The sequence below is a fragment of the Pogoniulus pusillus genome, chromosome 35 (genome assembly GCF_015220805.1).
Source record: "Pogoniulus pusillus isolate bPogPus1 chromosome 35, bPogPus1.pri, whole genome shotgun sequence".
Lineage (NCBI taxonomy): Eukaryota > Metazoa > Chordata > Aves > Piciformes > Lybiidae > Pogoniulus > Pogoniulus pusillus.
This window is the reverse complement of record NC_087298.1, coordinates 6,379,592-6,403,035: the sequence shown is the minus strand read 5'-3', so window position 1 is coordinate 6,403,035 and position 23,444 is coordinate 6,379,592. Positions and strand designations below refer to the sequence as shown.

Below are 23,444 nucleotides of genomic sequence, written 5' to 3'. Positions count from 1 at the left end.
ATCAGTAAAAACTCAAGTTAAAAAGGAATTGGAGTTATTGAGCCCACCAGTGCGACGCAAATGGAACCGGCCGCTGTATCTCACACAGATGAATTCAATCCACTGATCTCAACCACTGTAACAGCCCATGGAAACCAAAGCAATGATGCTGACTAGTGTTTGTTCATCTGTCTACTGTAATTCAGATTGTTGATTCTACCTGGTAGGAAATCCACTGATTTCACTCAATGTAATCAAACCAGTTAATCCCATCAACTCCAGTCCAATCCATGAGTCCAGTCCAGCACATCTGACAGTCAGTAGACAGAGACCAGGTCAGGCATAAAGATGAATAATAAAAATTAAGTTTTAGAAATAACCTCTGCAGTGCACCAGGGGTTTTGCAAACAACTGCCAGAAATCAGTGATCTCCAAGGTCTCTTCCAATCAACACAACTCTAAGCGAGGAGGTTGACATGCTTCATCCATACATTTTTTATATACACCAAAACCAGTATAAACTGATCTGTACCCCAGTTAGGTTGGCTGGGGGGGGGGGGGGGGCTATTGCCAAGTTTTTAGATATGGCTGGGTATGTGTGCTAGCTTTGAGCATAGCTGGGATACTTTGGTAAGAAGAACTAAATATAGGCTATGAGAAGGAAACAATGGTGATGTCTACTGCACTCATAGGCTTGCTGAGATGCATAAAAACAAGTACATAGATAACAGAGTTGCTCTTGGGTTCTGGGCTGCATGCATTTTTCTCTCACTTGCTGCCTAACTAACCCATCTGCTTCCTAACCCTGATACTCCAAACTCACCTTGAACATAAGGCAAAGTCTGGGGTATGGTAGAGGGGTAGGGAGAAGGTGGAAGGGTGGTTGGGAGCCCCTCCTGGAGACTCTGGTTTCTGGGAGGGCTGTTGTGTTTCTGTATTACTTTTTTAACTCTCATATGTCTGTCTATAGCTGTAGATAATGAAAATATCTGCATGTATATTGTGCTAAGCTGTAAACATAGCTTCATTTCTTTAAATTTCCAGCTTGGCTGAGTCTAGGCTGGGTGATTTTCTTAAGCATGGGGGGATGGCTAACACCCAAACCATCACAGTAGGGTCACTCAAAATGGCCTTTGGGATAAACTTTGAAAATGCTACTATAGTCTATAAAGGACTTTCAGATGCAAGTCTGAAAAGCTCTGTATAAAGCTGGTGTTAGCAAAGACCTCTTGCCCTTTAGAACCAGGGAACCTTTTCCTCCTCAGCATAACAAGAAATCTTCTGGATGTGTTTCTATTTGAGAATGGGACATGCCACAGATGAAAAAAAAAAACAACAAACCTGTTCTTTTTAACAGAGCTAAGGACTTGTTTGGAGCAGGCTGAGTTTTTTTCACCCCAATCAAGGAGAGGAAGGCAGTCACGGTTAAGATCTACCACTCATTCACCCACTGCTTCCTGGGCAGACAAGATTCTCAAATACAAGCACTACAAACAACCTCCTCCTAGAGGAGCCTTTTAAAGGTGGTGAGGTCAGGTAGGTGTACTTTTCTTATTGCAAACTGATCTGGCCTAAGTCCCTAGATCCACATGCTCCTTTGAAATCCATCCTCCCATATCAAACAGACACTCTATGTAAGAAAACCAAGACAGAGAAGGAAACAGAAAGGCCATGGTAGAAAACAGACACAATTCCATTAGAGGCCAATTCTCTTGCCCCTTTCCAAATGTCTTTCCTTTAACTCTGTAATTAATAATATTATATCTTAATAAAAGATTAATAAAGTGGCAGCTGTACTCTAGCCTCTAATCTACTCAGAAGGTATTGATACTGTTGCTCCTGGTATTCCATCTGCTCCTCTGATGTTTGTTCCATGCTGCATTGCCACAGATACTCGAGACTAACATCTAAGATAACCTGCAAGGGTACAGGATAAAAGAATCCCAGCCTCATCCAAGAGAGGAGAACAGACCAGCTATCTGGCTCTTTGCTCACTTGGATGCACTGGGATTCTCTGCAAGCAAGGTCCAGATAAGATGATCCTGATGGATAAAACCCAGGATGATGTCTGTGTGACACATTTTTGTCCCCTTTGCCACAGCTCCATCCAGTTGCCCTGGGCTTTGCAGGCCAGTTGTTTTCTTTCAGACCCAGGGCTCCTAAGAAACGTTGTCCTTCAGCTCCTTCATGTGTCCTTCAGCATTCTGTTTGCCTGTGTGGACAAGCAGCCTTTTGCTCATGTTTTTTTTTAATTATGTTTTATAATAAGGTCAAGGAATTATGCATTCTGGCCTTGATGGGAAGAGTGGTTCAGCCTCATTGTTGTAAATTGTTGTGAATTAGGGTGATACCAATGCTAATTGTCTTCTCCTTGCTTCACTGACTCTTTAAATAATTGCCCTCCTTCTTGGTCAGTTTTTTTTTTCCCCCCGCACCTCTGAGAAATTTGCACCTCAACTCTTATCAGTCTCCTTCCACCCAACCAATGTAAAAGTACATTGTGGCCACTAAATCCAATTAATCCTCCCAGCACTCCCCAGTGAATGAAATTAGTTACATTTTACAGATGGGCAGTCAGGGGTGCAGGCAGCTTCCCCAGCGATGTCTGCATTATCTCTCCTCTACCGAAAACCTGACGTGCCTCATGAATAGTTTGGGCTGCAGAGGTACTGAGCACCTTCAGCTGCAGCAGAAGTCAGGGAGGGGAATGGAACTGGAGCACCATGGAAAAAAAAAAGAACACCCAACACCAGTTTGAGTTTGAGGAAGTAGTTCTGGTTAGTCTTCTGTGAGGGCTGATAGGATGCATCCATGTTCCACCTTTGTGATGGTTTGGGTGTTACCTGACCCCCACACTTAAGAACAATCACCCAGTCTAGACTCAGCCAAGCTGGAAATTAAAGAAATGAAGCTATATGTACAGCTTAGCACAATATACAAGCAGATATTTACAGTACAGGCAGCTACTGACAGAAATAGACAAGTTAAAAGGTAATACAGGAACACAACAGCCCTCCCAGAAACCAGAGTCCCCAGGAGAGGCTCCCAACCACCCTTCCACCTTCTTCCCACCCCTCTACCTTACCCCAGACTTTGCTTCATGCTTAAGGTGAGTTTGGAGGGTTGGAAAGGGGGGTTAGGAAGCAGATGGATTAGTTAGGCAGCAAGTGAGAGAGAGAAGTTCATGCAGCCCCAGAGCATCTCTGTTATCTATGTTTGTGTTCTTGTTCTTATGCATCTCAGCAAGCCTATGAGTGCAGTAGCCATCACCATTACTCCCTTTTCACAGCCTACCATCTAATTATTCTCACCAAAATATCCCAGCTAGGCTCAAACTAGAACAGCCTTCAAACACACACAAAATACTTTGGCCCAAAAAAATGAAACATTTATCCCATTTATCTATCCCTCCATTTTGATGACAATGTTATTCCATCATTTTCTACAGGCCTGCACATCCTTTGCAAGATGAGTGGAAAATGAGGGGCTGAGCTTTCATTCAAACAACAGGCTTCATTGGTTTCAGATCCTTGATATTGGATGCAACAACTATTTGCAAATCAGCTGAAAGGGTTTTTTTCCCCCCCTTTATAAAAGTTAGTTCCCATGAACTGCAGACAACTTTCTCAGCTCCTATGCATTGAGTATATCCAAGATTGATTTTCAAAACCTCTCCCAGGCGATTAGAAGCCATTGTGGGCTAATCAAGCAAGAAATTTAAACATAAAGTTTGCTGAAATCTCTCCTTAAAGTACAGACTAAAGCATATTTCACTTTTATTGCTTGGAGGTATTTACGTCTGTTTTAAATCCAAAGAGCCAGATTCACTGCTGGCAGGAATCAGTGCAGTGTCACTGGCTTCATTGGGATGCTACACAAAGTCAAGGCTTGGCCCTCTGGTTTATGGTCTGTCTTCTTTTATAACCACATTCTCTCCCTTGCACAAACCTTCCAGTGGATGAAGTGCATGGAAGATGGCTTAATACATCCCATGAACCACCCAGTGAGGCTTTCAGATCCCCTGGGTATGTTATGATTGTTTTTTATGTTTGGGAAGCTAAGTGAACTAAGCACATGAGCTCCAGAAAGAGAGAACCCTGGCTTTTCAGATAGTTAACCTACTGGAACTCATTCCAGTCTTACTGAATCAAATATGACTCTATAATGGATAAATGCTTGCAGCGCACATAAGAGCTTCTGTTGTACAGCATGCAAAACAAGGAAAAGCTTCTATTGATACATTTGTGACAGCTCTGCTTCAAACAGAAAATGCTTTCTATCACCCAGGACAAGTTCCAGTTCAATCATACATTTACATAGGAAATACTCATAGAATCAACCAGGTTGGAAGAGACCTCCAAGATCATCCAGTCCAACCTAGCACCCAGCCCTATCCAGTCAACTAGACCATGGCACCAAGTGCCTCATCCAGTCTTTTCCTGAACATCCCCAGGGATGGTGACTCCACCTCCCTGGGCAGCCCATTCCAATGGCAAATCACTCTCTCTGTGAAGAACTTCCTCCTAACATCCACCCTATACTTCCCCCAGCACAACTTGAGACTGTGTCCCCTTGTTCTATTGCTGGTTGTCTGGCAGAAGAGACCAACCCCCACCTGGCTACAGCCTCTCTTCAGATAGTTGTAGACAGCAATGAGGTCACCCCTGAGCCTTCTCTTTTCCAGGCTGCACACCCCCATCTCCCTCAGCCTCTCCCTCATAGGGTTTGTGTTCCAGGCACTTCACAGCAAAACTGGGAAAAGAACCTGACCAGGCTTGTGGCAGGCAAGGAAGTATTAGTACAGTTAATACCTTTCCCATCCAATGAGTTTTATCACCCAACAAACAAAATCCACCAAAACCAAAAAGAGAACAAAAAAGTTGGAATGGAAAGCATTAGTAAGAATGCCTTTATGTCCTCCATCTTCCTATGCACAAGTCCAGGGACTCACCACATCCCTGTGGTTGTGCTCCAGGTACCATACACAGGGATGTTAGGAGCACCATGACATGAAGACAGTTGTCAGGATTTAACTTGTTCATTCATTCTATGACATCTCACCAGCCTAGGAAGATTCCAGACGACTTTAGGGTATGTATAATTTATTTGTTGCCCAAACCCAAAGAGAAGAATAAGAGGATAGATGTCTTCTCTTTTATGGAATTAGCATGGATTTGGCCAGGTTTTAGTGAAGCATCTCATAGATTCTTGATCTTGGCTAGATGCTTGGCTTCAGGAATGTGGGACAGAGTAAACCAACAGTGCACATGGTATAATGCACAGATGTCTTCTAGTGTTTGGAAACTAAATCCCAGACTCCAAAAGGCCTTCAGTTTGCTAGAGGAAGACAAGCAGACAAGACCAAAGGCTTTGGCCTCTTCTCCCAGGCAACCAGCAACAGAACAAGGGGACAAAAGCTGTGCCACAAGAGGTCTAAGCTGGATGTTAGGAGAAAGTTGTTGCCAGAGAGAGTGTCTGGCATTGGAATGAGCTGCCCAGAGAGACGGTGGAGTGGCTGTCCCTGGAAGTGTTCAAGACAAGGCTGGATGAGGCACTTAGTGCCATGGTCTGCTTGATTGGACAGGGCTGGGTAATAGGTTAGATTGGATGACCTTGGGGGTCTCTTCCAACCTGGCTGATTCTACAAAGTAGCAGACTCTTAGTTTTTGGCCACAAAAGGAGGGAATGAGTTCACTCTTTTAAAATTCTAGTGGTTTAAGTTAAACCTACAATTAAATATTTCGCTGGTCTGACCTTTGATGTTCATCCTCCCAAGTGGGCAGTTGCTCACAGATCTGGCATAGGAACAACACACAATTTAGAGAGCAGACGGGACAAGCAAAGAGAGCAGGGATGCCAGGGGAGTGAGGTTATAGCACTACCACCTTTAGCACACAGCATGAGCTTCAGTGGAAGAAACACCTTCTGCTAAGTCCCCAGGCACAGAGCCTTGGCGGTCTTAAAATCGATTCATGTTTATGTGGGTTCCCTAAAGCAACAAGTGGTGGAGCCTGTGGAGAAATGACAGCGAGACAACTGGGGGTGGATTACAACTGTGAACAGCAAGGGCTTTTCGTTCTTTTCATCTCACCAGACAGGCTGTCCCTATTAAAATCTAATGTTTGAAAATCATCTGTTTCTCTTAACCTCTATTTGTATTCAGCCAGCGGAGCAGTGAATGTAACTGGTGCAGGGGCTGTGAGGGATGAACTCCTACCAGCTTGGCCAGTATGAAGTCCGTGCGCTAATCGCTTACAAGCCAGCCGCAATCCAATGCATTCATTTAAACAGGATTCGTTGTCCTCTCTGTTCAAGTGCTCTGCATCTCAGGCTATCTCCTTGATAATCCTTTTTAGATTAGTGTCAGAGCCCCAGATGAAATCCTTGCTCGTTCTCTTGCCATGTTTACCAGGCTGATTTCCAACACTGTTTCATATGGATTAGGCAGAGCAACTTAGTGCTCATATGTTTTTCAGTGCATCTCAGTACCTCATGAAATTACATTATAGATTCATTGTATAAATAGAAGACTGAACACAATTACAGTCCAAACCCCCCAAAGCAAAGGACTAGAATCTGAAAGTAGATGTGGCCAGTTCTTGCTGTGTGCAAATATCTCATCATAAATTGGTCACACACTTTTAAAAACTGTTCTCTAAATTTTCTTTTTTCCTTTCCCTTCCCCAGAAAATGACCTTTCCCTAAAAAAGACCAAGGAAGGCAAGGTGCACATTGCCATAATTGCCAGGTCAGATCAAGGATGTCAGTGGCTGAACCCAACTAGGAAAAACCAAACTGCATAAAGGTTGCCTAAAGAGAACTTCCCCTTGTTTTTCACAGTAATTTTAATGACCTTTTCCAAGGTCACTTCAAGACATTTAAATCACAGCTAATATCACCACTTCCCTCATAGAATTACAGAAAAAATGGGCTTGAAAGGGACCTCTGGAGGTCATTTCATCCAATCTTCTCATTCAAAGCAGGACTAGTTTTGAAATCAGATCCATCCACAGGCTTAAACTGGCTGATATTCTCTATGAGACCAGGAGAATCATCACTGAGCTTTTTTATGGCTACTAAATAAAAAGGTTTGTGGTAGAGATAAATAATGCTGGGGTCTGCACACTGGAGGACACAGGAGGTCACACTGCTGATGGGAAACTGGGCGTTATGTAAATGCTGGACTCTGACAGGTTCATACATTTAAACTACTAATTGATATCTGAAATTTCACTGCTGATAATCCCTGGGCTTCCAGTTGTTGCTGGAAGCACAAGCTTTCCCTGCTGATGAATATAGCTCCCTGAGTGGAGATTAGCAGAGACAGCTATCATTGGGCCTGTAGGTGAATGGATTACCCTTGATTTAATAAGAAGTAACAGGCCATTATTTCTAAAGCTACGGGATGGAAAATGACATCTGGATTCTCGATGTAAACATTATTCATCATGTCGGCTGCTTTGCCATCCTTGCCAGTACAGCATGCTCCGACCAGGCTGCCATTTCTAGGGCAAATGAATGCTGAGTGCAGCATGGAGTTACTCAGACTATCTCTGAGCTCTTGTGTTCCTCCACGCAGCTGTAAGCTGGCCCAGGCAAGTGCTGTCCACTGCTGGTTCTCTGGTTAGAGGTGATGGGCCAGATCCTCAGCTGGTGTCCGATGGCCCCAGTCCATTGATGGCAGCAGAGCTGTGCAAATCCGCAGGCTTAGAGTTTTCAAATCATGTAGTGGCTGCATGTGAGCAGTTCAGAGGTGGCAGCCACTGCAAGTCCCCATCAAGAAATATTAGGCTCAAAAGTAAAACAAATGAGAGAAGATGCCAAGCTAGAGCTTGGTGTCACAGGTGTCATGGAATGCTTGGGTTCAAAGGGAATCTCAAAGGTCATCTTGTCCAACCCCCTGCAATGAGCAGGGTCATCTCCAACTAGATCAGCTTGTCAGAACCCCATCAATTATGACCTTAAGTGTCTCCAGGGATGGGGTCTCCACATTTATGGGCAACTTGTTCCAGTTTTTCACCATCCTCACTGTGAAAAACTTCCTCCTAATGTCCAACCTAAACCTACAGGCAAGGACTAAATGGCTTTTTCTAACACATAGAAGAGCTGTGATGTGAGATCCCTATGGAATCAGGCTAGAAATGATTTGTAAGATTGAGTCCAAGCACCAACAGAACAGTACCACATCCATCACTAAACCATGTCCACGGCTCTCACTGTCTCAGCAGACATATGGAGCAAGTGTTTGCCTGGGTATATTATCCTGCAAGCTCTGCTGATGGGGGGTCAAGAAGAAATTGCAGGTGTTTCAGGAGCTCTTCATAGTGGTGTTTGCAGGAGGTGTGCTCTGCATATCAGACCACTGGATTCCAGACAAAGACCCCAAACATTTCCATTACACACCAACACCTCCTTGAACACTGAAATGCCACCAGACTGCAATCGTTTATCGCTTGTTCCCTTCCCCCAAGTGTTACTGTCAGCATGTAGTAATGAATTCATTGATTTTGCCATTTTTTATCAAAACAGTTATTTTGGAGATAAATGTCCTTCATTTACAGCTATTAAATCTGCCACAGCTAGGACAGCTGTTGGAATAATTGTCCAGTGTGGATAGGAAAAGAAAATATCCATGTTCTTCCCTTTTCTGGGACTGTTAATTGCAGATCAGGTGTCTGACGTGATAGTGACCAGTAATTCTGGAGTTATGGAGCATGCTGCATCCCTTTTTTCCTGTTTCTGAATGGGAGAAAATGGGGAAAGAGTCCCATTTCCAAGCAAGGAACAGAGCCAGCCCCTGTGCTGCTATCCTACTTTCTGGCACTAATTCGAATCACTTGGGACCACTGTGGCATTTGACCCCATTGCTTGAGTTTGGGCCACTGGTGGCACCTGATCTTTCTTTGTTGGCTCTGGAGACAGCTCCAGAGAAAATACTTCTCTCTGAACCACCCTTCAGAGCACTTTTCCCTCTCTGTAGCTTTACAGGTTGCTAAGGACAGCTGGATCCCTAGTTTGGGCATTTCAGTGAGCTGGGGTCAGCTCAGATTATGTTAGAATGAGTGAAGCCACTTTCTGCACTCCTTTTGCTTATTCCAGTTAATCCCTTACAAGAGCCAAGGTTACCAGACTAAGGCAGACATTAACCTCAGGCTGATAGCAGCTAACCTCACACTGACAGTGAAGTCTCACCTATCTGCAGGAGTGAGTCCTCATGATCAGTGGTGGTCTGCAGCTGCTTTGCTATGTGAGGTAGACAGGAGGCTTATCTTGTCAGCAAAATGTTTACTACCCCGAGGCTCAATTCATGCTTTCTGAAGTCCCTGGAAAGGTGACATTAGAACAGTGCAACATCTCTATGAGGAAGAGTGAAGGTGGCATAAGTTGGTGGGGAGAGAGAGCACTGAGGTCACCAGCTGTTCATAAATGTCAGAGGTGTGGTGGGAGGATTTGTTCTGCTAGTTGATGTAATAACCAAGGTGCTTCTTTTAGGGAGATTCTGACAGGTAAGATGTTAAAACTCTCCTCAGACAGAGTTACGCTCAAGAGAAATTTCATGGAGTAGAGGAAGAGCTAGCTCTTCCAACAAAACAAGAACATTTTGGCTACAAGACTAGAGCAGAGTGACTGCTACTGACTTCAAGTTCAAACCCAGTTCATCTTGTCACAGCCTTCAAAACTGCTAACATGGAGAGGTCCATGGCATCACTAAGGGGAAGGAGTCTGGGCATAAGCTTCTTCAGCTGGGGAGGGGGAAGTAGGAGAAAAGAGCTGCCTGGGGGCAGACAATGACATGTAGACAGTAACAGGGCAAAATATCTCTTCTGAGCAAGGCCCAGTTCTGCATTGTTACCCTCTTGCTATTGTTGAACAGTTGGAAGCTGAATGTTGCAAATGAAAATTACTTCCTTGACTAGTCAGAGCAATCCTTCAGCTCTTCAAGGCTCTGGTCCTATCCACTGGGGAGGCAATCAGCTCTTTTTAATACAACTGGGAACATGGCCCAACATGGTCCCAGAACTAAGCAAATTGTGGTGGGTAGTCTGAAGGTTCACTTTCCCACAATGCTGACATCTCCACACAAGGTTCAGTCTGCAGCCAGTGTCACCTCCTGACCTGTGCACAGGGGTGAATATCCGTCAGTGGATCCCTTGGTACTGCTCATTTTAAGGCAATTAAGGCATTTGTGTCTCCTTTCCTGAAAGTGCAGCTCACAAACTGGAAGGCTTCTTTCAGTTTGGACTTTTTCTAGGGCTGGACCTCAGCCATTACAGACCTGCAGCAGGCATTGGTACAGGTTGTTCTTGCTGCAAGCAGAAATAGTTGCAGAGACATCTGCCAAGGCTGCTGCTGAATGGAAAAGGCTTCCACCTAAAGGTCTGAACCTGTGGGACAGATGAGTTTGAGACCAATCCCATCAGTGAGGAACAGCAGGAATATAAGATAGGAGAAGACCACCATAACTACCATTCTAAGTTGCTTTGTCTTTATCAGAAAGGAGCAATCAGCCTCAATGTGACACAGACCTTCAGGCTAAGAGGGATCCTTCCAAGATAAGGATTCAGACCAAAAGCTATGCAAGGAAAGATGGAGAGGCAGACCAGCAGAACAAGCACAGCAAAAACATGCACTGATCTTCCTTTGATTATCTTGACACTGGCCAACTTTACAGTTTCTTCCTGTTACACCTCAGAAATGCATTGCATGTCCCAGCTCTAGGGAAAGCCTGCTGAGGGCCTGATCCTGCCCATTTGATGGAGCACAGTTAGTGCTTTGAGGGAGGTAAATGAAAGGACAGTTCACCTGGAAGGCAGACTTGAAGTCTTGTGTGTGTTTAGTTAACTACCTCTCTGGTGTCATTTTCCCTCACATCTTTCAGCTGTCCTGTCTCATTTACTCATCAGTCCCAGGCCATCTCTTCCTGAGTACCTTTCATTGCTTTGGCTGCATCTCAGCAGTGGCCTATGCCTAGAATCCCTTTGGCACTTGGCCTGCAAAGTTTTGCTCTCCCAAGACTGTTTCCTCTACTATGTATGAATGAAATGCATGGCCTGCAATAAAAAATTATGGGCTTCTCTCCAAATAAGTGTCCATGTGAAGACAGCAAGGCTGATGTTACCATTTGGCTTAGGGTCAGCACATCAATTGCCAGGTCACTGCACCTCTCAAAGATGAAAGATTGCTTCTGAAAGCTAATAAAGTCCCTCCTTCAGCTAAAGCATAGGCCATTCATACAGGCTGGCAGTCATGCCATGGACAACCTCATACGGCAACCACCACAAGCCCCCTTCCCTGTCCAAATCAGCTCCAGCCTTCTTGCTGTAGCAATGAAGTTATGATCTGACAACACAGGATAACATCCCCTTGATGCCTTTCAGAGCTGATACCAAGGTTTGCAGGCACTGCAATGCACATCTCCACCAGCCATAAATGAACAAACAAATGCATTCTAATGCCTGTGCAAGGAAAATTCCACATATTCATCCCCTGTTTCCTTTATCACTTATTCTGTAACAGCTGTTTAATTAATTGCTTGAGTGATTTCCTAATACATCTTATTTACATACAAAATTACAGAATAATGGTTTGCCTTTGAGTCGAGCGACAATTTAATGTCTGCTTGCCATGCCTCGTGGAATATGGTTACTCAACAAGAAATCAAAGTTCTGGTGGGTTTTGGCTATTGGTTTTGTTTTTTAAAAACAAATAAAATATTCTTTTCCTTCACGGGTTTTGTTCATAGAATCAATTAGGCTGGAAGAGACCTCCAAGATCATCCAGTCCAGCCTACCACCCAGCCCTACCTAATCAACCAGACCATGGCACTAAGTGCCTCATCCAGGCTTTGCTTGAACACCTCCAGGGACGGCAACTCCACCACCTCTCTGGGCAGCCCATTCCAATACCAATCACTCTCTCTGTGAAGAACTTCCTCCTAACATCCAGCCTAGACTTCCCCCGGCACAACTTGAGACTCTGTCCCCTTGCTCTGTTGCTGGTTGCCTGGGAGAAGAGACCAACCCCCACCTGGCCACAGCCTCCCTGTAGGCAGTTGTAGACTGTTGCTATCTTTGGAGGCATTTCTGAGGGATGCAAAAAAGATAGCAGCAAGGTAAGGGAGGACTCCTCATGAAGGCAACTTGAATCCTTGAAAAAACACCCTACACATATCACCTAACGAATAGGATGGCTCTTGCTGGAACAGAAAGTCCTCTCTCATTGGCAGAAACAATACAGCTTTATCTCTGCTGTTCAGATTTGTTCCCTGGCTGGTGGAGCTTGTCCTGGAGGAGCAAGGCTGTGACACCAGTAAGCATCCCACTTTGGTGGGCTTTTCATTGAGAAGGATGTCCCTTTTGCCCTCTGACACAGAAACCTTTTCATCACAAGAGCATCATGTAAGCAAATTGCTGCTGCTGCTAAGCTTGGATCAAATGATGTTTTTCTTTCCTGAACCTGATTTCATTCAGTCAGCAGCTGTGCTCATGGACACTGATGGTGTGGGAGTTACCTGCCCCTCCACTCTTATGAAATCACCCAGACTAGACTCAGCCAAGCTGGAAGCTAAGTTTCATATTTCCAGCTTAGCACAATATACAAGCAGATATTTGTAATATCTACAGCTATAGACAGAAATATGCAAGTTAAAAGTAATACAGAAACACAACAACCCTCCCAGAAACCAGAGCCCCAGAAGGGGCTCCCAACCACCCTTCCACCTCTCTACCTTATCCCAGTGTATGCCTTACATGCAAGGTGAGGTTGGAGGATCAGCAAGGGGAGGTTAGAAAGCAGAAGGATTAGTTACACAGCAGCAGCCCAGGGCACCCCCTGCAGTGGAGACAGACACCCACACACGCTGACTCTCCCGCTCTGTATTATCTATGTTTTGTGTTCTTGTTTTTACACCTCTCAGCAAGCCTATGAGTGCAGTAGACATCACCACTGTTTCCTTTTCACAGCCTACCATCTAATTTCTCTCATTAAAATATTCCAATGTGCCTCAAACCAGCACAGACAGACCTGCGAGCTGAAAATTCCCTCCCAGAGCAGCACTGGACAAGCACATGTTGGGGGATGAGCTGTGCCCCAGTTGGAACCTGGGTTTGGATTTTCTTTACTACATAAAGCTTAACATTTATCCCATACCTAGGGGCACCTGATGTGCCTACTTTACTGTCTAAACAAAGAGCCAGACACCCTGAGCAGGCAGCTCACCGGTGTCTCAGTCACTCTCTGCGTGTGCCAATTCCTCTTTGTTGACCTACAGTGGAAATCCTGAGCATGTCACAGAATCAGCCAGGGTTGGAAGGGACCACAAGGATCAGCCAGTTCCAACCCTCTGCCATGGGCAGGGACACCCCACCCTAGAGCAGGCTGCCCACAGCCTCAGCCAGCCTGGCCTTAAACACCTGGGGCTGTTCAAGGCAGGATTGGACGTGGCACTTGGTGCCATGGTCTGGCCTTGAGCTCTGTGGTAAAGGGTTGGACTTGATGATCTGTGAGGTCTCTTCCAACCCTGATGATACTGTGATACCTCCAGAGATGAGGCCTCCACCGCCTCCCTGCCAACCCATTCCAGGGTCTCAGCACTCTCCTGCTGAACAACTTCCTCCTCACCTCCAGGCTGCACCTCCCCACCTCCAGCTTCGCTCCATTCCTCCTAGGCCTCTCACTCCCTGACAGCCTAAAATGTCCCTGCCCAGCCTTTTTGTAGGCCCCCTTCAGATGTTGGAAGGCCACAAGAAGGTCACCTGGAGCCTCCTCTGCTCCAGGCTGCACAGCCCCAGCTCCCAGTCTGTGCTCACAGCAGAGCTGCTCCAGCATGCATGTTTGCCAGTCAGATAGCTGGAAGCGGAGCGGCCTGCGGAGCCGCGGAGGCCTTTGCGTGGCCTGGCAGCACAGCCTACCCGTCTGGCCCTGGCTCTGCTCAGCGCTCCAGGCCGTGTCTCAGGATGGCACTGCCTGCACCAGGAGCCATGAGCCGGGCCATGGCCTGGCTGCACTGCAGACTCAGGGAATTCAGACACAAGCAGGAGCTAGTGAAAAATCCTCCCAACTGCACCTCCCACAGGGCTGCTGGTGGGCCCCAGCCCACATCCCAGAGCAGCAGCTGGTCTTTGGGATCAGCTTCACCTTGAGTCCCCCCAGTATGACAGTATCATCAGGGTTGGAAGAGACCTCACAGATCATCAACTCCAACCCTTTACCACAGAGCTCAAGGCCAGACCATGGCACCAAGTGCCACGTCCAGTCCTGCCTTGAACAGCTCCAGGGACGGCGACTCCACCACCTCCCCGGGCAGCCCATTCCAGTGTCCAATGACTCTCTCAGGGAAGAACTTTCTCCTCACCTCCAGCCTAAATCTCCCCTGGCGCAGCCTGAGGCTGTGTCCTCTCGTTCTGGTGCTGGCCACCTGAGAGAAGAGAGCAACCTCCTCCTGGCCACAACCACCCCTCAGGTAGTTGTAGACAGCAATAAGGTCACCCCTGAGCCTCCTCTTCTCCAGGCTAACCAATCCCAGCTGCCTCAGCCTCTCCTCGTAGGGCTGTGCTCAAGGCCTCTCCCCAGCCTCGTCGCCCTTCTCTGGACATGCTCAAGCATCTCAATGTCCCTCCTACACTCTGACAACAGCAGAGAGGAGAAAGACTCTTGGGTCTGGAACAGAGTGGGGATGGCTTGGTCAAGGGGTTGTACTTGCCTGTCTGCCCTGGTGCTGCAGCGTAAGGCCACACCAAAGCACTCTGCTGAATGTGGTCCTTAAACACTGGAAATCAATGGCTCATGCAATGGTACCACCATTCAGCACAGCCCTACCTGCTTTCCTAGAGACCTTGTTCACCTCACAGGACTCTATTGATCTCTTGATTTTAACCTTTTGCCTTGGACAAGGTCTGTGTTTAGGCATCCTCATTTCTCTCCATTTATGAAGAGGAATGATTTCTGGTTTATGGATCGGAATCTGCTCTCTATTCACCACCAAACCTCACAGACAAAATCTTATCGCTACCTACTCAGACTCTTATGATCTCCTTTTGGTTGATAATGATCCAGTACCAGCATTTAAGAAGTTCTTGCACACGCCAGGGCTGTAAGATTCTTTTCCTCGCCACTCTTCAGGCAGCAGCTGCTACTAAATCCACATCAAGACCTATTGCACTTTTTGCTAAGTGTTAAAGGGGAAAAATATTACCATTCATTTGTGTTACTCTTTCTTTCTAACTATATTTACTTAAGAAGATATTTGCTTGCAACAGAGTCTGTTATACATTCTCTGTTGTATAAAGTATCTCCTGGGAAAAATAAGCAGGGAAACACAATTTTCCAGCACCATCTCCTTTTATTAAGAATAATGAAAAGGAAGCAGGAGCCATTCCAGCAGTCAAACATCCTTCTACTCCTCCTTATTGGTCTTTTTATGATAACTGAGTCTCTCGGCACACAACCTGAGCTGCCTGAATTTGGTTGTGTGTTTACATTTGTCCTTTTACTTACTGTGCATGTATCAATGCAGAGATGACACGTAATGGACATGTAGTGAATCTAACATCTACATCCACACTCACACAGACCAGACATCTATCAAAAACAGATGACAGGAAGGATAATCTCAGCACTGAGGACTAGCTTCATCTTCAAATTTCAAGGCTTGAGCAGAGAGTTCAATTATTTGACTTGCTCTGTATATCAATTCTTCCCTGGATTCACAATATAAGCAGAGCTACTCCAGCCTGCCCTGCAGCAATCACCACTTGGCCTATTGGAATTAATTGCACACATGTAGGAATGCATCCCATAGACCCACTCCTGCACAGTCTTTCAATGGATTTTGTGTCTCCATTATTTTAGTTGCAGCATCTCCCAGTACTACTAACAACAGGACAAAACAAGAACGCCCATTTCTGAGTTGTGTGCAGTACAGTCCCAAGCTGGAGCAATGCTCTTCCCTCCAAGTCTGGCTCAGCATGACAAAAGAACATATTAGTGCTCACAGGACACCAAGTGGCCAGCATCTCCCAGTACTACTAACAACAAGGCAAAGAAAGAAAGCCCATTTCTGAGTTGTGTGCAGTACAGTCCCAAGCTGGAGCAATGCTCTTCCCTCCAAGTCTGGCTCAGCATGACAAAAGAACATATTAGTGCTCATAGGACACCAATTGGCCAGCCTCTGCCCCTTGCAGATCCCATTTCCAGCCACTGGGTACCCATCTTAAAGCTGTAATTTATACGCTTGGTTGGTACTCAGGCTTGTTGTTAAAGCATCAGTCATTTCTGAGCAGTCATAGATGACTGTCTGTAGCTTCCTCTGCCAGATATTGATTCTGAAGACATTAATTATCAATTACAAAAGGTTTATTTCTTGCAACATTCATGACTAAAAGATCTGCATATTTAATTTTGCCTAGTGATTTATGGATGCGTCATTATACATTTCAAGGGAAACTGTGTTATATGGATAACAGTGGGGAGAAAAGCCTCCAAGAACTCAGCTTCAATTAGAAGAGAGCACTCAAAGAGTGATAGCATGACATTTCTTTGGTTTCTCTCAGCTACAAAGACTGGCAATGCCTTCCAGTTCACCCATGCCCTCTGGGGAACTGTCTTACAGTTTAAGCACAGATCACCACAGAATCAATCAGGTTGGAAAAGACCTTTGAGAGTCCAGCCTATTACCCAACATTATCTAATCAACTAAACCATGGCACCAAATGTCACATCCAGTCTCTTTTTAAACACCTCCAGGGACAGCGACTGCACCATCTCTCTGGGCAGCCCATTCCAAGACCAATCACTCTTTCTGTGAAGAACTTCCTAACATCCAACCTACACCTCCCCAGCACAGCTGGAGACTGTGCTCCCTGTTGTCCAAGAGAAGAGACCAACCCCCACCTGGCCACAATCTCCTTTTAGGTAGTTGCAGACAGCAATAAGGTCCCCCCTCAGCCTCCTCTTCTCAGTGGTTATAAAACCTCCAGTACTGCATGAGCTCCCTACCAGTGTGCCTTAATGAAAGGACCAGAGGGGACACCTGCCATACTCTGGGGCAGTCATATATGCCAAGGAATGGCTTGGGAGCAGCAGTGTTTTCTCTAAGGAGACAGCTAAAGTCAAGCAGGTCATGTCATCAAGTGACTTCCTCTCTTCCACTGAAAAGATTAATTCCCAATACTCTAATGTTCTCTGAAAACTGTCACACTAATGGTGCATGAAAGTGAAAACTCATCTCTGCTTTAAGGTGAGGAGATAATTTCTCATTCTTTCCCAGCATATTTACCACAGCTTCTATCTGTTTTGAATAAAGGTTGTTGTAATGGGACTTAGTAGCTCGAAGGCTTCTCATAGCCAAAGGCCTGACCCTTGTCTTCTTGTTTAGTATAATGCAGTGACAGGGCAAAGGTTAATATCTTTCATTGCCCATAAACACCACTTGCATAAAAAGCTAATGTATCATGTCTTCTGGCACAGAGCTCTCTCCACTGGACCATACCATGGTCACTGACTGTGCTCTTCCACATTAACTATTAAACATGCTGCTGAAGTCTTGTTGCCACAAATGTTTAAGTGATAATGGAGGGGAAAAAAGGACAGCACTATTTAATTCCAAATAACTAATACTGTAGAAGTAGCAACCATCCACAACCATTTCTCTTATTTACATTATTGGCTGATTAGAAATTATTCTGAAGCTCAAAAGAAGTTAAGAGCATAAAACCAAAACCTGGTGTGGTAGGAGAAAGGAGAGATAGGACTTTATAAATCACAGTGAAAGCTTCAGCAGATTTCGATCCATAAACCAGAAATCATTCCTCTTAATAAATGGAGAGAAATGAGGATGCCTAAACACAGACCTTGTCCAAGGCAAAAGGTTAAAATCAAGAGATCAATAGAGTCCTGTGAGCTGAACAAGGAAGAGGATGGAAATTCACCATGTGCTAGACTGGCATGCAAGCCTGAGCCCTGGAGATCAGAGAGATTGCAGCACATTTCTGGAGGACCTCCCGAAGCAACAAGTTATCTGCAGAGGAGAGCAACTTGTTCAATGGAAACCTGATTGCAGCTCTTGCTCCAGCTGGTGGCTGTTCCAATACACAGATTTGCCTCAAACCTGGACTTCAAGACCAAACTGCTCAGTTGTCTCACCAGTTCCTTAGGTGAGAGCACAGACCAGACGCTGGGAAAGTACTGATTTCAGATGGAAATTTAGGCTTTTATGCTCCACCTCGGCAGTCTTTTCTTTTACTGCCTCCCCTCACAACACCTCAGTGACACCTTATGGCTTTTCCCGAGCGGATCCCAGACCTTCCTTGCTGTAGTTTGGGAGCCCTGTGCTTCCAGAGGACTACTTAGCTTGCAGGACCAAGACCTTTGCGTTGTGGACCTTATCATACAGGACTAATCCTGCAACATAGCTTGCTTGCTTAGCTGTGCTGAGCGACAGTGGCTTATAAAAGAACAACCACAACAAAAACATTTTTATACACCTCAGGCTGGAATGCAAACATCATTTCAGGGGAAAGTATAGAAGCATAAATAGACATGTGAAGCCATCAAAAGGTTAACAATTCCAGTACAAAAATTCTTAGACAAACTCTCCTGCAGTTGAGCTGTTAGCAAAGCTATTAGATTTAATTGCAGCATAATTACACAGCCATACACCTAGCTGATACCAGCTATCGAGTGCACGCAGCGCAGCTCTAACCGCATGCACGCAACGCATGGGGGTTTGCCTCAGGTGCTGCAAGCATCCTGCAGCCAGATGTGCTTCTGCCTTCCCAGCCAGGCTTTATCTCACTTACAGACATGCTCAGGAATAGATGTGGAGGTTCAGTCCAGGATGCGTTAGTGCAAAGAGGGTCAAACTGCTTTGCAGAGCAAGGATGAGGAGCAAGATAAACTACCTGCCTTTGTAACAGCTGTGGTGGCACTATGTGCAGTGCATAAAGTTAACACACCTCTCAGTCTTTGCAGGATCAGAGCCAATGCAAGCAGCATGCTTCACCCTCCTGGACTGGTCAGATATGCCTAAACGTTCCTGAGGGAAGCTGCTGCCTCCTGAATTACTCTCTACCCGCAGGCAATGAGCCCAGAAACATGGCTGTGTGCATCCAGACCATGTCTCCTGAGGACAGGCTTTGCATGGCAAAAACTCCAGCTAGCTTCATATATCCAGAGATGTTTTGTGAGGAAGCTGCTCCAGGAAGGGATAGGAATGGGAGAGTGTTGGGCTAATAACTGCTACTGGGTCTTCCCTGCGAGAGCCACTGCAGGTGAGGGGATCTTTTTGTGACACCCAGGAGGCAGAGGAACCAGATAATGCTGTAGGGCAGAGCTGCAAACAGCTGTGACCTGGCTAGCTGATACACTCAGCACACCTGAGATTTGGTGGCTAAACTGCTGCACACTTGCATGTCTAACCCACACCAAATAGAAACCAAACTCCTCTCCTTCTGTGCACTGTTTCTATCTGATGCTGTATTGCTTGGATTCAGAAGAACAGCAGGAGACTGAGATGTCTCTGACCAAGGACATTTTCATGAGACTTCCAGCCCCTGCAGAAGTGCCAGCAGGAGCAGTGGGAAGCTTGCAAAGAAACCCATTTTCTGTGAATGCCTCGCCTTAACTTTGCAAATAACTGAAGCTTGGGAGATACAACCATCAAGACTTCTGTGTGCTCCTAACAGTGCAGAGGTTACACACAGAAGGTATCTAGAGTCTGTTCCTTAGTTTCTGGCCTTTGTCACTTGACAACAGATTACAATTGGACACCACCTTCAGGATTGTCTACGTTCAGCCCATATCTGGAGATAACCCCCCTGCTTTACCTGGGATAAACCCCAGCTGCTCAATCACCCAATGATTCCTCCCCAGCAGCAAAGAGGAACTGAGAAAAAGAGCAGACCCACAGGTTGAAGTAAAAGGAGATATAACAAAGCAGACAAACTAACAGCAGTATAAAGTATATAAAGACATACTCAGCCCAGCACAGGGATGGTGGTCACACTGAACAGGAAAGCAGTCCTTGAGAGCAGGAGAAGCAAGATGAATCCATCAAGGAGAAGCACAAACAGAAGCACATCACCCTCAGCAAACATGTCCTTTTATATTGTCATTTGTGGTATGGGATATACCTGAGCCAATTCAGGTCAGCTGTCCTGGCTGACTCCAAGCTGCTAATAGCCTGCAGCTGGGCAAGAATTCTCTACCAGCAAAACCAGGGGAAGGAAAAAACAAAGAATCTGCAAAGGATCTTCTAGGTGAATGGCTGATGCATCTGATCCCTTCACTTATCTGAGATCTGAGATTGTGACAAGCTAGGTTTGCTATGTGATGGCTGGATATGTGAATAGATAGAGCATAGAGGGTTTATTAAACAGAAGAACACTTACTCTGGTGTAATATGCCATGATTTACCAGGAAGCCAGGGAGGCTCCTTTGGAAAAAGGCTCCTTTGGTTCTGGACTGAACAGCAGCTTTTGGAACGCTTCAGCACTGCAGAGCAGCAAGTTGCCCACTGTGGCTGTGGATCTCTTACAGTGGCACAGTAGGTCAAACTCTCTGGCTCCCCCTGGGCGTTCATTTTACGGTTTTAAACAAACAATTACATTTAAATACAGGAAATGGCTGGAAGCAGCTCCTTTGCTAGGAACTCACTAAGCTCATCAATTATTGAACACGGATATATGTGGAAACTGTGCCGAACTCCACTCTCCTTGAGGGAGCTACGAGGAGAGCTTAGCCTTCTGCATTAAGCAGAGCACTGGATTTGCCAGACCTCCTGAGATCCCCCATGTGCTCTGTGTTCTTTCCTGCCTTTGGCAGTGGCCAGCCTGTGATGATTCTGAGGAAAATGACCTCTACCCCCAAGCTGTTTTTCACTAGACTGATTGTGCAACTCATGGAGAGAAATTACTTCCTTATCCCTGTGGGAATCCACTATTGCCTTGATGTCTCTTGCTTTGGTACAGGTTAAGGCTAACTATTGCCAGCTTACAATACCCTTTAGACTTTCTTATTTTTGGCATCCTGATCATTAGTCTACCTTGACCTTAGCAAGGCCTTTGACACTGTCTCCCATGACATTTTAGTGAGTAAGCTGAGGAAGTGTGGGATGGAAGAGCAGGCAGTGAGGTCGGTTAGGAAATGGTTACAAGATAGAGTTCAGAGAGGTGATCAATGGTGCCAGGTCTAGCTGGAGAGCTGTGACTAGTGGTGCCCCCCAGGGATCAGTGTTGGGTCCAGTCCTGTTCAACATCTTCATCAATAACACTGATGAGGGCACAGAGTGTCTGCTCAGCAAGTTTGCTGGCAGCACCAATGTGGGAGGCTTAGCTGATACAGCTGAAGGCTGTGTGGCCCTCCAGAGAGACCTGGACAGACTGAACTGGGCACAGAGGAACCAGATGAAGTTCAACAAGGACCAGTGCAGAATCCTGCATCTGGGGAGGGATAATAAACTGCATCAGTGCAGGCTGGGAGGTGATCTGCTGGAGAGCAGCCCTGTGAGAAGGGACCTGGGGGTCCTGGCGGGTAACAAGTTACCCATGGCACAGCAATGTGCCCTAGTGGCCAAGAAGGGCAATGGGATCCTGGGGTGTATTAGGAAGAGTGTGTCCAGCAAATCAAGGCAGGTTCTCCTCCCCCTCTGCTCTGCCCTGGTGAGAACTTATCTTGAATACTGCATTCAGTTTTGGGCTCCCCAGTTGAAGAGGGACAGGGATCTGATGTAGAGGGTCCAGCAGAGGGCTACAAGGATTATTAGGGAGTGGAGGGCATGGCTGATGAGGAGAGGCTGAGAGACTTGGGACTTTTTAGTCTGGAGAAGAGAAGACTTAGAGGGGATGTGATAAATGTTTATAAGTATCTGAGGGCTGGCCAGGAGTTGGGGGACAGGCTCTGCTCACTGCTCCCTGGGATGGGACAAGGAGAAATGGGTGAAAATTGTAGCAAAAGAGGTTCTGCCTCAATACAAGGGGAAACTTCTTTACTGTGAGGGTCCCAGAGCACTGGCACAGGCTCCCCAGAGAGGTTGTGCAGTCTCCTTCTGTGGAGCCTTTCAAGGCCTGTCTGGATGTGTTCCTCTGTGATCTGTGTTAGATTGTATTGTCCTGCTCTGGCAGGGGGGGCTTGGACTCGATGATCTCCTTGGGTCCCTTCCAACCCCTAACATCCTGTGAGCCTGCAATCAGTTTGCCACCAGGACACACTGCTAGCCACAAATGCTGCTGTTATCCACCAAACCTTTCTAGTCCCCCAGCTACTCTTCCAACCTTGGTGATACTGTGATACTGTGATACTGCAGGTGATCCTTAAGTGAAAAACACTGCTGAGTACTACAAGCCATGCTGGGAACTCAATTGCTTCTGGGTCAAACCAGTCAAACAAATGAAAACTTTAGAAAAACAAAGTGAAAAGGAAAGGTTCAGCCCAGGGGTGTGCCCACAGTGGGCAAGAACAAAGCACTCTGAGGCTCCAAAATGAAGTAAGAGAGGGATTGGTTTTCTCCATGCTGTTTGAACAGGCCCCTGCTGCACTAATTCTGTAGAGAGTGGTACTTTCACTGCAGAAAGCATTTGGGAAACCACCAAAGGAGTGATTCCAGGGGGTTTAGGAGAAAACAAGGAGTTCCCTGCTGCAGGCTAATAGCATCGATAAAACAAGATTTGGGCTGAATGCGAGCTGGGGGAAGATTCTTACTGCCTGTGTGGGCACTAGACCTGAGCATGGTGAAAGAAGGTATCCACAGGCTCCCTGCTCTCCTCTGTGTGAGGCAGGGGACACAAACCAATGCAAGTTCAGCTTTTCTCCATTTTGGCCCCAGAAGTCACCTAACCTGCTCTTTCTCCTTTTCTGTTTCCCTTGCCCTACCTTTCCTCTAGGCTTAACAAGAAAGATAGCTGAAGCAACTTCTCTACCCACCACCTGTCTGCTCCATTTAAAAGACCTCTTCTGCAGCCTAAACCCTGACTCAAGCCCCTCATGTTGATGTATCTAGCTTCTTTGTAATTCAGAGATTGAAAATGCCTTAAACTGATCATTTGGAGCTGATTATTCTTGAAATAACTACCCATCTCAAAACTCTAGTCTGGAAATGAATATGATGTGGTTTTTTTTCCCTACCAGATATTTGAATGTCAGCTACAGATCTGCTAGATTTTAAACATCTTGCAAAGCCATGTCTTCAATCTGGTTAGCAATATCAGCTCTGCTCTCTGAGAGCTCTTAATGTAGTCCTGCTTTCCACAGAGGGGATCAGGAGAGTTATGGACAGAAAAAGCCTGTGTGATCTGGATATTTTATGCAGATGTTGAGTTTGCAGGCACCTGGCTTCACAAAAGCAATTAGGATGCTACGTGCCATGGATTTCATTACACACATAAGCTGGTGTCTGCTGCAGATATATAGGAAAAGGTCCCATGCTCTTGTGTTTATTTGTGAATTGATTTTGTGTGTGGTTATCTTTTGAC

General features: G+C 45.9%; 1 long non-coding RNA gene across 2 annotated transcripts in view; it reads right to left on the bottom strand.

Annotated features, from left to right (window-relative positions):
* The window catches only part of LOC135190164 (uncharacterized), a 44,094-nt gene extending 24,055 nt beyond the window's left edge, over positions 1–20,039 (bottom strand). For both annotated transcript variants that reach the window (XR_010308437.1, XR_010308438.1), the window contains exon 1: positions 19,953–20,039. This is a non-coding gene — a long non-coding RNA (uncharacterized LOC135190164). The remainder of the gene's footprint in view (positions 1–19,952) is intronic.
* Positions 20,040–23,444: the final 3,405 nt, after the last annotated feature.